Consider the following 14699-nt stretch of genomic DNA (forward strand, 5'->3'; position numbering starts at 1 on the left):
GAGGGGAGCTGGGAGCTTTTTAGCTTATGGCATAGAAGAGCCTCATTTGCTTGACACCGACAGCTAGCAGGAGCTACTTTTGGCTCCCCAGACCAATGGACTCCTACAAAACCAACATCTATGTGAATACTACTATGCACATTTGGCATAATCCATAAACAAACATCAGAACACATCTATAACACTTAAAGCTTAAGGGGTCAAATTATGGACAAAATGTGCGTTGTATGTGGAAGTTATGATCGCAGAACGCTATGTACTAGCTCCTCCTTCCACATCCATAGCTCCTGCTCACTGGTTATTGCTGGATACCAAGGAGCTGCTTTTAGCTCCTGCTTATATAAATTTAATTTCGATCCCTGTACACGCCCGAGGCATTGGCAATATAAGGCTGCCATGTGGCTATAACTACCTCAAATACTCTCAACACAAACCACTTAAAAACAACTGCCTCCAGAACATGGGTACTTCCGGCATGCAGACACCAAACACCAAAGCTATTTTGCATTTACCCTCTGATCCTAACCAAACACAGCATGCCCTTTTCAGATCTGCTAGCATCAAAATACCATGACGATGGCAGCAGAACACAGAAAAATAAACACTAGAAGTGATCCAAATTGGTTACTACAAAGTTTAACTTACACTGTGTGCCTCACCCTCGATTCGCGACAAATACATTGCACCAATGAGCGATAAACTGAGTAAAACATAGGGTTACTGAACATCCTTGGGTTTGTCGTCACAAAAAGATCCCGTTAGAGTGACAATGATGTTGGATGCTACCACGATTCAGAGTCTGCTTGAGCTCAAAACAGAATTGACAAAGCCAGCAGTTTTGGCTTTTGTGTATGCACGGGATAGGTGTTTGTCAGGAACTTGCATTATGTTACTACCTGGCTGTTAAATGGCAATAGCTGGAAAGAGGTCGGAGTACCGAGGCATATGATAGCAGTGCCTGACAAATGCCCATCTGAAAATCTGAAACTGTTGACTTTGCCAATGCTCGTTTTTAACAGGCATTCAATAAAAGAAACAGATGTGGGGAAACCTATTGCTTCAGAAAGTGGCAGAATAAACACTTGGTTAAGGTATTTCTGTTCTAGGACCGGGTTTCCAAATGCAACTAAGACATTACCTTTCAGAAGGATGCTTAGGAGAGAACAATGGCAGCCCCATAAAAGCATATAGCGCTAGCTCAAAGATATAAATGGATGGTGTTTTGGGCAGGGAGGGGCCACTACTGGGTGGGACAGTAATGGGCACATGGGTGGGTAAAAAAGTAACACCCACAGGCTTTGGGTCCCACCCACATACCATCACCGTCCTATCTGTGCTCTATCTGTGCTCTTATGGTAAGTGCTGAAGAACCGCCTAATAATCCAAACTAAAAAGGCTACCTGTCTTTAAACAGCTTTCTTTTTGATCCCTGGACAAAATGCTATAGACGATTGTGTGGAACGTTTTCCACCGAACATCTGGAGCCAATTCCCTTTTAAATTGACATAATGAAAGTATTCATTAGTTTTTAAACCGCCCATTAAATGTATTAATTTAATATTTCTTGCTTTAATATGCGGTCACTATGCAACTTCGATCACGGGTCAACCATTTCCAAAAAATGTATTAGCAACATTCCGTTTTTTCATTAATCTCACAGCAATCGTGGTGTTCTGTAAATTCAACACAACAGGTTTCAAACACACATCCAAGAGCTCTTAGGCGCGAATGACCAGGGCTTAAAAGCTGGAAAAATTCCTGGAGTCCTTGAGAGGATAGCCAAAAATAGTAGATCAGCTACGCAAAGGGCAGCTGTGCCTACTGTGGTCAGGCTTATTCATATCCTTTTACATAGGATGCCAAAATTAGCACAAAGACATCACCACGAACTCCAGAAAAGAGACTGGTGTGAATGGCAACTTTTTCAGAGTATATTAGTTTGCACAGAGAAAGGAATAGGAAGCAAAAAAAACATTTAGGGGTCAAGACAGACCAGTTTAAGGTTGCAATTCACTGGTTACCTGCGAATGATCGTGAAGTATTTCCCCCAGCTAAATAATATTTATTGGAGGTCAAAGTAATGCATTAAGAAGCAGCACAAAATGTGGGAAACAAGTTAAATCTGAAGAATAATATATCATGCTTCTAGATCCTTAAAAGAAGCAAACCATGTTTACAGATGGTATTACTTGGCGTCCAAGTGCAGTAGGGCGCCCATACTTGCAGAACGAAAAGGCACATTTATTCTTAGTATTCGCATACATCGGAAGAGAACTGAAGTATTTGATCAATGCTCTGCCTCACACAACAAAGTGCCCGATATCTCCACCCCAGGACCAACGCAGACTAGCTCACAAAAGGAAGCATAACACCAACTGGCAGCTGTCAGCTCGTGGTTGGTAAAGTGACATTACTTGGGGTATGCATGCAATAAATCTAATGTTGATAGCTAAATGGCTACTAGAGCACTTTGGCGACCAGTTTAGTTTCTGAATGGTGCACTGGGCTCAAATCCGAGAGCCTTTTTTTCCCCGATTAACAAATGGCTGTGGTCTTCTTACGAGTCGCAGACAAGATGAGCCCAAGATCCCTTCAAGATTAATTTGTAACATGCGTGGAAAAGAGAAATATACAGAACCAAGCAACAATCCTTCATAAAGATCTTTCATCTCAAACACCACAAATACAACGGTATGAAAGTTGTCTGAAGAACCGTCCGGTACAAATTCCCGAGTCGCAGACAAGAATCTGTGCCTTTAACATGCAGGTTCTAAGCAGTAAGTTGTGCCAACGTTAGTAAGCACTCCCTCGAGCTGATCCACACGTGTTTGTTTACAGGTACCATATCCTCTTCACCCCCATTCCCCATGTTCGACAAGATAATCTACCCCAGGTCTCCCTTAAGCAAAACCACAAAAACAAGGAAGCCTTTTTTAATCTCAGTCCCTACAAAGCTCTACCCCCTCATGTATCTTCTTACAAATACGGTCACATATCTTTCGCAGATGTCTCGAGAGCCAGATATGTACCCTCCACTTCCCCTTACAGCAGCGCGTCAGCTCCTCTTTGCATCAGCCCTTATAACCATCTCTCCTTTGTTTACCCCCTATTTAACATACTCAGAAACCAGCAAATGTTCCAACCCTTTCCTAACGAGCAACAATAAGACAATTGGAGATGAACTGGACCAATCCTCTGGCTTACAGACAGCTTCCTAATGAGTAAGATTCTCAATGGCAAAGCCGCCATCAATGAAGATTAGCTCTAGGTAGCATATAAGTGAGTTAGTACATGCCAGCCCACAGGGTGGTCAATACAAGTACCATAAGATGAATGTACCCCTGTAAACAGGAATAGCAACAACCACCACAAAAAAACAGTTACCCATGATCTAAAAGAGAAAACGCCATCCTAAAGCCAATTCTTTTGTTCTACTCCTCTCGCACCAACCCACACATTTACCTCTTCCTCCCTTTCCTTCCAAAGCAGGCAACCCACCCACTACTTACAGTAACAAAGTCGTGACCTTCGCAGGATTCAGTCCCACAGTCGTGACCTTCGCAGGATTCAAACAGGAAAGGACGTAATCCAGTTTAAAGGGAATAAATCCAGCAGTTCCTGGAAACAGTCAACTTTTAGATGTCAAACATACCCGGTTGGGCTTAAAAAGAGAGGGATTCCACTCAAGGGAGACGGCTTCCCCCCAATCGCCTGCCCACAAGATCCATTCCACACATCTTTATGCCACCAAGATCCCTTTCCTCATCTATTTATACCCAGAAGACATTCTTCCCACTGAAGTCACAAACCACCAAGATGCTCTATGGTCTTCTAAGTCCCCAAGCACCCATGCCATGTTTCTTATTTAATGCCCAAGATCCCATCTCCATGGATTTATGCCCCCTTAGCCCCTCACCAACATCTATTCACCAATCAGCTTTTCTTTCTTATACCCTATTACACCCCCAAAGACCACGTCCCTCAATAGCATCTTACAGTCCCAATCCCATTATTCCATTTGCTTCTTGCTCCCCTAAATCCACACCTCCTTAAAACCATCAACACAGCTCTTCCCCCTCCTCCTGTCTATTGCCCTCATGATCCCTTCACCCACCTATGCCCCAAGATCTTTCCCCACACCCAATGCCTCCCCATAACCACCTTTAACGCACCCCAATTTCCCACAAGGTTTCTTCCCACATCACCTCCTGTGACCAAGATATTACCCACCCGCCACTGCTTTATGCTCACAAGATCCTTGTGCCACCACCATCTACAGCTAAGCGGCACCATCACTGTAAATTCCAAGATCACCTGCCCATCTTCTACACAAAGAACCCTGTCTCACTGCCTTCCTATACACCTCTAATCCGAAGATCAAAACCTACTGGCTTCTTAACTGCCACACTGATTCATGTGCCCATTCGGATTATGCCCCTCTCGCATACATTTTCTCCTACTGCTTCTTAAGCTCACCACTACAACCAACTCCCCATGGTCACCCCTTCACTTGCCAAACCACCAGATGTCCCTTCCCCAGGTTGCCTCATGCCCCAATCCCTCATCCACCAGATGCCACACCATCAATTCCTTACACTCCCAAAAATACCATCCTCATCTCTGTCCCACTGCCATAAACCGCTCCAATGCCTCATCACCTTATGTATGCCACTTTGCCCCAAAATTCTGTCCTACTGCTTTCCTTTGCCCCCAACAGCACTTCAACTATCGGATTCTTCCATCTCCCAGAGATCCCTTCCCTCACTTGCTTTTTACAACCTCTCCCTAGGACAACGTCTACTCCTAGCCTTACATCCCCCAATTGCATGATTTAAAGTCATGTACGTCACCCACAAGATTCTATTCCATCAGGTTCTTGCACACAAATTGCTCTTCCCCTTCTTATCCACTGGCCCCACACAACACCCTCTATCCCTCATCGACTTCTTCTTAAGCCCAATGAGCTTATGGGAGAGTCAGTCTTGAAATAGATTAATTTATGTTTTCAAAAGCCAATTTTGTCATGTTGAAGGGTTTCAAAGTTTAGGTATTGCCATGCTTGGAGTACCTTTCCTGGTGATGTTGCCAAAGGGCATAATCTTGGAATCGGGTTTTGGAGCAAATTGCGTTTTTTCAGGTTGCTATACGGCCCATGTTTTTAAAAGGTTTGTCAATGGTTTCTACTGCTTAGTCGGAATTTTGGAGCAAATTAATTTGTGGTTCAAGCTCGTCTACTCCAACCGAGACCTGAAGACTATCCTGCTTCTTAGCCATTTACAGCATACTTGGAAATATTGAAAGGAGAGCTGTTTTCCAAAAGTCATCTGGGTTCACAGCCAGCTGCCAATAAGCTGAAACTATTACATACGAGTACAGCTAGGGAGAAATGTCATATGTGGAGGGACACAAAGCTTGTAGGTGTTTGGTTATTTGCCAACCCACTGACTACCCATGGTCATGCTAATCCCAACAGACATTCCCATTCAGTTTCTTTTTATCCCCGCCAAAAATACCTCCTTGTGGGAACTCTTTGAGCTCACTTTAAATCAAGCCTTACCATTTGCACCCAGTGCTGGCTAATGTTTTTTCAAAGCAGTCTTTTATGTTATATGGCATATAAGGACGTAAACTTGTAAACATGCTACTGATGTCCTGTTACAAACAAGCATTGACAAAGCCAAGAGATGATGCTTGTGTATAAGTACTATGCATTTGCCAGGCACCACTATTGGATGCCAGGGTATGCACACAATGTTGCACATGCTAGCATCAATGAACAGTTAATACTGCTACAGCAGTGCTTTTCCCATGCGCACACAAATACCCAAACTGTTGGCATTCCCACTGCTCATCTCAATTGTAATCCCTGCTGGGGTCTCCTGTATGTGCTCCTGGGAAGAGCAATGGAGGGGGGTTTGTTCAAACGTCAGGCTTAAGATCGTCCTCCCCCCCCACCCCAAATCTGCCAAATTTGATGGCGTTTGATGCGATGAATCGTTTCATCTTAACTATGAAGGATTGTGTTATGCTATATCTTTTCAGCCCACACTGCCCATGGCCAGGACGACTGTTTCTATCACGCTGATTATTATAGAAGACTGAGGCCCACTGGCCATGGCCCAGGCCTACAAGCTCATACCCGACAGGCCTAGTAACTAAGCAGATCCCAACAGCCATAGCCGCTGGCCTTGGCGTTCGGCTGTCTCCATGGTGCAACAATGAGGTCCACTAATTAACACATGCACACCTGTTTCTCCCCCATTGTCACATGACCCTTAACCCAGGAAAATACAGCGTCAACAAACTGCAATCACATCAATGGCGATGCATACATTAAAAAAAACGTTTAGGTGAAGTGACAATGTTGTCATGCAACAAAACATTTGAAATTCGGCAGGCATTTGAAGCTAGGCCAACTTTACTGTACCCAACCACGACTTAACCCACAAGCTCACTTAGGACATCTCCACAAACGAAAGCACACAGATGACAGTCACGGCCTGTTGTCACATTACCCAGTCCAAGGCCCTGCCAACCCACCCAAAGTAGCCACTTTAACAGTGTAGCGGGTCCATGGGTAAGTGGCCATGACCACAAGACCCTATGCAAGGCATTCAGCCGTGGCAAGCCACCCAATGTTGATTCTGTGCCTCGCACGTGGCCTAGCCTGGTGGCCATTTTAACCCCATCGCAACTCCATGATCCAGAGCCTGAGGATGGCTATGTCCCCGCAGCCCACCCAAAGTAGTCACTGTGCCTGACCACCAAGAATAAAGGCTGCAAATCTTGGCGAGTAAGAAATGCTATACTCGAGCAATTATGCCCGACTAGTAGCTTGCAATTTACAATGTATAGCCTGGCTGTTAACATGCACTACACTTATCTAATGTTTTTCAACGTCTTGACATGGACTGAGAATTATTAAATCTGGGGTCTTGTTTCCCCATGATGCACTGGAATATAATCTGTGTTCTCTTCCGGTGATGCCATAAATGTGCTCTTGGGCTGCGCAACAGGGGGCTTCGAGTTAAGATGGTATAGCTTTCAACACCTGCTGAATTTCAATGGTTTTGTTGCGTTAAACTGTCATCTTAAATTCACTTCAACAAACTTTTTTCACTGAATTTCAAGGGTTTTATGGCACATGAAATGTAATATCAGTATGTTTGAGCTATGCAGCATGTTTATCTCCTCCTCCCTTACGGGTTCATGGCCCAATAACCAAGGCCTATGTTTACTTTGCAATGATAACGAACTGGATAGAGAATGGGTGGAACTATATCGGGTGTGGGGTGGAGGAAGTGTAGTGCAAAATTCAGGCATAAATGCAAGGTCTTACCCATTTACGCCTTACTTGTGTATCCCTTCTTCAGCTTCAAAGAGCACATTCTTTTAACACCAGCATGAGATTTTCATGCAGGTTTGAAACAAATGGATGCCAGTTTTCAAGAGGAATCCATTGTAAATGCCATCTGCAAAGTATCGCTTGCAGGTGACATTTGCATTTTTTTTTTAAAGTGTAACGGTGAACATTAAAGGCAATGTCACCTGTTTTTTTTTTATTGTATATGGTTGTAAAAAAAAAAAACTTGTATATTGTTCATTTGAATTGACAAAATATATAAATATATATTATTAAAAAAATGACCTAATATAGCACAAAGGAAAAAGAAAAATAGAAAACCGACAATTCCCGTACTAACCTACTCCATTCATGGGATTGAGGGACGAGAGTAAAGGCAAGGTCACCTGGTTTTACTCTTCAGTTTTAAACTAATTGTATATTTTCAAAATTGAAAGTAGGAGACGCAGCAGCACATAAGTGCTAATGGTGGTCTGCATGCAATTAACATGTTTTGTAAAATGGCCCTACTAGTGTTTTAGCATTATAATGTTTTTGGGACCCTCCCTTTGTCCCACCGATGGAAAAAACAGATGATGGCATTTCATTTCTAATAAAGCTTCTTGCAGCATTTCACCAAGGAAGAGATCTGACATTTTTTTCGGGCGGCACCACTTTCTTGTCAAATGTAAAAACAACAACTGGACCGATTTACACCAAACCACCAAAAAGCACAGCTGCACCATGTGCGCAACTTTTCTTTTTCACGCAACTCCCCCCCCCCCCGTGGTGTCATTGTGCGTGTGCCCGTGACCCTTTTTGCCTCCGGCATAATGAGTCGGTCCAAAAACAACATTATTTCCAACTCTTAACTTTCGAACCAAACTGCCCCAAATGTTCCAATTTGGGGGTGGGGGCCCATAAAATGCATTTTCTGTGCAACGTTTCAGCCACATACATCGGAGTCAAGAGTTGTCCACTCGGCAACAGAAAGTTTACAAAAGGCTATGGTACGTGGCTTTCACCTTAACTATAGGCCAGTGACCGTCTGTCACCATAACATACATATATATATATTCAAAACATTGGGGGCATTCCCGTTGATCTCCCCTACCTAAAATACCATATCCCCCATAATGCCCTTTTCTATGGCACTGTGAATCCCTTCTCTTCTAATAAATATGTCTTCTTGGGCTTTGCAATCGGAACGCACCAAGTTAAGGAGGTTCCAAGTTCCCCAATGTGTTGAATTTCAGGAGTTTTGTTGGGATACATTTCTTACCTTAACTGATCATTAACTAATGTTTTTTCATAAAAGTTGAAGGGTTATTAGATAGATTTTTTTTCTGCATGGCCGTTCCCACTCTATATTTCAAAACACTTGCAACCCAAAGACTGTCTTGACAGTGGTATTGTTATGCATAAAAGATGGCAAGCTTCGAGAACTCCATTTTGCAATGTGCAGTGAGATTACATTATTTTCCAAGGATCACACACACACTTTGTTTAAGCATAATGCTACAAGTCGCTCGTTTTATAGCCAGTCTCTTGGGGACTGTTGCGATACATAGCACGACCCCAACTAACCGAACTTAAGCAGCACGGAAAAATTACCGGCTGCAAGAATATCATATGTCCAGGTAATTTTGCCCCATAGCGAAAATCAAAAAGTTGGCACCCACGAATATATGCACAGTAAGTGAACACATCTTAAGTGAAACATACAGAAGTAGCTCAATTGACCTTCTCCTTAGAAGAAAGTGTGAAAGAAATAATAGCACTGGACTTTTAAAAAAGTTATGAACATCAGAAAAATAACTTGAGGAAGGAAATGTTCCAATAAATATGCTGGCAAAGTAAAAAGGGTGCTCTCCTTTTAAACTCAGCAATCTGTAGTGAAAGATTCCCATAAACTAAAAATCCTAATACGAGACAAGTGCTTGTGGTCTTTTCGGTGAGCGTCTGCAACGAGACAAGTGCTTGTGGTCTTTTCGGTGAGCGTCTGCACTGGGAAAATGCCAACCAGAGTACAATCTTGGTAGCCAAATACTTCAGCAAATATGCCAGCCTAAGAAAAAATAAAAGCACTTAACAAAAACACACACAAGGGATTGCATCCGCACTCTGAAAACAAGGTTACGCTGTCCACCCATGTGTCCTTTAATTGTCCACTGAAAAGCAGCCACAATCAGGGGAAAAATCACTGCACCAGTGTCAAGGATTGCAACCTCCCTTGCCACAACATGGGCAAATACTCATGACTTAAACGCTTCATCATTTCCCCTCCTGACCACCATGTCTGGCTTTCAACAATACTCTGCTAACTTGAAAAGTAAACATACCAGAGTCACATAAACATATAAACCCTTAAAGAACTATTTAAGGAAAAGTGTACAATTGTGGCATTACTCCCCCCATTCTTGGCTTGGGAGATTACAAATACCAGAACGCAATTTAGCAAAAAAGGGGGTCTCAAATCTTTTAACGTATTGGTTATTCTAGTTTGCCTCGCATCTGCAAGCTGGAGTTACAATTCTCCATGTATTAGCAGCTTCTTAACCAGAGATGGCTGTACGTTACACGTGGGCCTCCTGGCAGCGTGACCTTCAGAATGCAATACTTTCATAGACTGCCAGTATCACGGTTTTAAGAATAACAGTGCAGATGCTGAGTGTTCTCACTGCGTTATGAGATATTTAAAACTAAGAAAATACACAGCATCTGGGACAGTCTACCAGCCATGCAGTCACGGAGACCGATCCCGTTTAGCTTCAAAGCGAGGAAGGAGCCGGCCCCCTCAGCGATGTTGCTGTAAGTGGTCTTGTAACTTGTGCTCATATATTAAGCATCATGATATGAGGGGGGCCGTCCCTTCCTCAATTTGAAGCCAAGCCGGGTGAGTCCTGGTTACTGCATGGATGGGAGTCCCGGATGCAAATGTGTCACTGGCCATGAGCGATTTTCACCCCCACCATCACAGAAGCTGTAAAAAAAACAAAAAAAAAAAACATTTTATTCACCTTTTTTAAAATATAACGGCAGCTATGAACTACAAATACCCTTCGTTATTTGTAGTTCTTATACCCATGGTAATTGGAAAAAACTGAAAGCTAAAAATGCTCACCCCAATCCCCAGAGGACATCCTCACCAACTCTGCTCACCTATTTGCCCCCCACAGCACTCACTCTTTCTGTGGCACAGTTTATGAAAATTCAGCTAGTCGCTGCTATTCTGAAAGCAGAGGTGACAAAAGAGTTGTGTTGCAAACTCAGTCCCTACTCCTCCAAAAACTTGTTGTCCCATTACCCCTGCACCCACACCCCCAACTCTACCCTTAAGGTATTTCCCTGATTTATCACCTGGAAATGGCATTTTCCTGCCGTTTTGTTTTCGGCTAACCCGAGGGTATAACTGCGGCTATATCCCTCATGGATTAGACCTGGTTTCTTGGCTATTTACCCTAGATATAGCTATCCATTTGGGAGAAGGAGGAACCCCCTTCTCCATCAAGTACTTTAAAAAGTACTGGACGGAACAACTCTAAACCACAAAAAGACGTGCCCAGGTCATTTCAGACCTGATCTAAATCTGTAAAGCGATTTTGGCTGTGCGGTCCAGCAAAACTGGACCCTTTCTGTCGATGGGAAAATGATTGGGGACTAGGCAGAAACAGCGTTTGTTTTCTTAATAACTTTATTTTTCTAAGAATCTTACCAAAACTTGTCTGGGGGGCCCGCGCCAAACTTTTTTTATGTGCAAAATTTCAGCCAAATCCATCGTATGAGTCAAAAGTTATTAGCAATACATTTTTTCGATTTACTATGTAATTTCGTTTAACCGGCGACGTCACATACACAGGCACAAATAACAAAAATACAACATTAAAAAAAGTCACTTGCCATCTTGATTCTGAACGTACACAGTCCACCATTTTTCACTCACCAAATGTTGGGGAAAATGTCGAAAGAATTTTTTCGAAAAAATCATGTCGAAAAAAAAAAGTCGAACTCCTTTTTTTAAAAAATGATATATTTATTTTGGGGTCCGGGAATAAAAAAAATGGGTAAAACATAAAAAATGTTTTAAAAGGGGGGTTCGGGGTAACCCCCCCATTTCAAATAAACGTATTTCGACATTTTTGAATTCGAAAAAATGACTATGAACCGATATATACAGGGTGCAATAAGTCAAGTTACCAGCTGCTAGCCAGCCAACACCATTTCTTGGAGTTGAACGAAAAGCTGGAATGAACACAACAGATGGAACGAACAGAGCGGATTGGAGTGGAACAGGTGAAGTGTATAGAACAAATAAAGCTGATGGAACGGAGGGCGTGCATGGAACGGACGGAACAAGTAAAAACACACGGAACAGTTCGAACAAATAAAAACGATAGAACAGATGGAACAACAGATTGAATGGAGTAGTTTATGTAGCTGAAGAATCGAATGATGGAATGGAAGGAAATACTAGTAAACTAATGAACCCAGACAAAACTGAGTGAACGGACAGAGTGAATAAAACATATATAATAGATGGTACAGATGAGCGCCTGATCTCAAGCACTGAAAACCACCATATTACACTACCACGCTTACTCTCTCCTATACACCACCACTCAATTAGAACACAGCGATACTATTACACATTCGGTATAGCTGTTCTCATACTAAGACCCGCCACATACTCCACATCATCCTAATTAAACACAGCGAGCTGATCACATACTGCTAGCCTAAGCGTCTCCTCAGGACTAACGCAGCCAGAAACCAGTCGGGATATGAACCCACCAGAATGAACACACATTCCTGACCTCCCAACCACCACACCTACCTCTAAGAAGCAGCTCATCATGCAAGCGGCACACCAGCTGCACACATATCCGGTACACCCATGCACCTTATGACTCCCCCCTCTCTCCCCTGACTTTAACTACAGTTCCCCAGGGCGTTCAACCTACCAGAGCCTTGAGATCATACCAATGATCCATAAGGCGCTATACAAATGCAAAGTAACATAACCTAACTTGTCAGAGTCAATCATCACTAGCCAACAGCGAGTACAATTTCTGTACTTGGAATACATCCAAAATTGAGTTCTCACATGAGGGCAATCACTAATCACTGAGTCGAACGCTCAGTAATCCCCACCCATGAAATAACCGATAATGTTACAATACTCCGCCAAAACAATTATTTCATGTACAGTCTATAATGTAACGTTCCGACTACCAAACTTTCACGGACCTTTTGTGGCCATAACAATGGTTAGGTACTATGATATGGCATTTATAACATGCCTATACACAAGTGTTTCTAGGCGTGACGAGACACAGAGGGGGGAAACAAAGGGATGACAAAATAGTGATCTTACTAGGCCTTGTGTCATTCAGATCGCGCAAGTGCTGGAAAGAGGGCAGCGCCAGGAGACCCTTGGTGAGAGTGCGCTATAGAAGTAACGGATTGAGGACTAGAACAATATTACATAACGCAAGAATATTTTCTTTGGATCCGACCACTGAAGTGCTCTCCTCAAGTATGGCGGAGACCTGCACCACACAAGCTCCAATTGCGGCATAGCAAGCTCTGCCCTTCATCCTTCCTAGAAGGATACATTGATTACAATTAATTAGGGTTATAACACCTGTTTTTACAGTGCTTAGAAACGGGAGGAGTCTGGCATGAAGCCCTTTATAAGAGCACAAATTATTTTTAGGCTCCCTCAAGATCTCTTGCCCAGTCAGCCTGTTACACCGCCATGATACTTCCCCCATGGGCTACTTACGCTAACACCCCAGATGCCTTCCCTGCTGGCTTCTTACACCCCCATTCTCCAAATGTCCTTCTGGAATTGGCTTCTTAGGTCCCCCTCCCCAATCCTTCCACCTCTGTGGCTTCTTACGCCTTCCCCACAGAACCTTTCCCCAATTGGCTACAAACGAACCCCACCGCCCCCTTCCTCCCCCAGATCCCTCTTCCCCAGTTGGCTAATGACCCACCCACAAGATCCCTCCGCTGCCCCACCCCAATTATCTTCTTAGAGCCACCCCCCATTGGCTTCTTAGAGTCCCCCCCCCATTGGCTTCTTAGAGTCCCCCTCGCCCTATTCGTCTACTAGATCGCACTCCCACAAGATCCCTTACCAACTGGCTTCTTAGAACCCCCCCCCCCCCTCGTCCACTGGCTTCAATCCCCCCACCCATCCTTACATGCCACTAGCTTCTTAAAGCCCCCCACCCCCTTGGGTTATTAGAGACTCCTCCCACCAAAGGCCCTTTCGCCCAACTGGCTTCTTACACCGCCCCAGGCAAGATGCGTAGCCCCGCCCCCAACAATTGGCTTCTTAGAGCCCACTCCAGCGAGGATCGATTCCTCCCCATTGGCTTCTTATTGAATCACCACCACATTGGTGTCTTACACATTGCACACACCGACCCCGGATCCACTCGCCCCCCCCCAGAAATGTTCCAGATCGTCTCCTTATAGCCGCAGATTCCGCCCCCATCGTTACCTTACGATCACCCGATCCATTCATCCAACTCCCTACGTTGAGCCACTTCTTAGATCTCCAAGAACGCCAACGTGCATTTTCCACCCACAGGCAAATGGCAAAAATAACTTTTTATATTGCTTCGATCCAACCTCGAAGCACGGTGCTTTCCAAATTTGCAGTGTGTACCAAGATAATGTAAACACACCTTTCATTAATGTTTTTAAAGTGCAACTTTTCACGGAGTGCAGCTTCCTTCGGGTAAACCCTCCTACCTTTCAGTGCCCCGCTACCAGCGGTGCAACTTCTCTCAGCTCGGATCCGCTGATGAAAACTCCCTTTGTCACGCACAACGGGTCAACCCACACTTCCCACGTAAACTAATCTCAGTCCCCGGCCTCCCGTAATCCTCTTCGCCCTGCTGCACGCCTCATTCTTCCGTAGTCTACCCCCGAGGCCTTCCACGAAGACTCCGTCCAAACTGCTGAAAGCAGCTGCAGCGGATGTGATGTCAGTAGTAAGGGCCATCGATGATGGTATAGTGAGAACGCGCCGTGCTAGACAGGCAAATTAAATTGAAAACAAAAAAAGGACTCACCTCTGTGCTATGAAGTCAACATCCGACACAGAAGATGGAATCTGGGAATGTTTCAGAGTTCTTTTTTTCACCGAATAATGTTTATTGATTTTCAAAGAGATGAAAGAAAACAATATCAACACGTCTATATGTAAATACATCTTAAATACAAGTATGTACACATTTTATGTGAAGACGGGAGGCTCGGATTATGCTTTACTCCAAACTTTACGTATCGCGGAGAATAGTAAAAATAATACGAATCAAAATCTACAACTCCCATGAAATTA

General features: G+C 43.8%; 1 protein-coding gene across 3 annotated transcripts in view; it reads right to left on the reverse strand.

Moving 5' to 3' along the window:
* C2PH19orf47 (chromosome 2p C19orf47 homolog) overlaps positions 1 to 14491 on the reverse strand; it is a 260110-nt gene extending 245619 nt beyond the window's left edge. The window contains exon 1 of one of the 3 annotated variants that reach the window (XM_069644482.1): positions 14431 to 14491. The gene's annotated coding sequence lies outside the window, so the exon portion shown is untranslated. The other 2 variants (XM_069644483.1, XM_069644481.1) reach the window with 2 other exon arrangements.
* Positions 14492 to 14699: the final 208 nt, after the last annotated feature.

The sequence above is a fragment of the Ambystoma mexicanum genome, chromosome 2p, assembly GCF_040938575.1.
Source record: "Ambystoma mexicanum isolate Mex_15411 chromosome 2p, UKY_AmexF1_1, whole genome shotgun sequence".
NCBI classification, from domain to species: Eukaryota; Metazoa; Chordata; class Amphibia; order Caudata; family Ambystomatidae; genus Ambystoma; species Ambystoma mexicanum.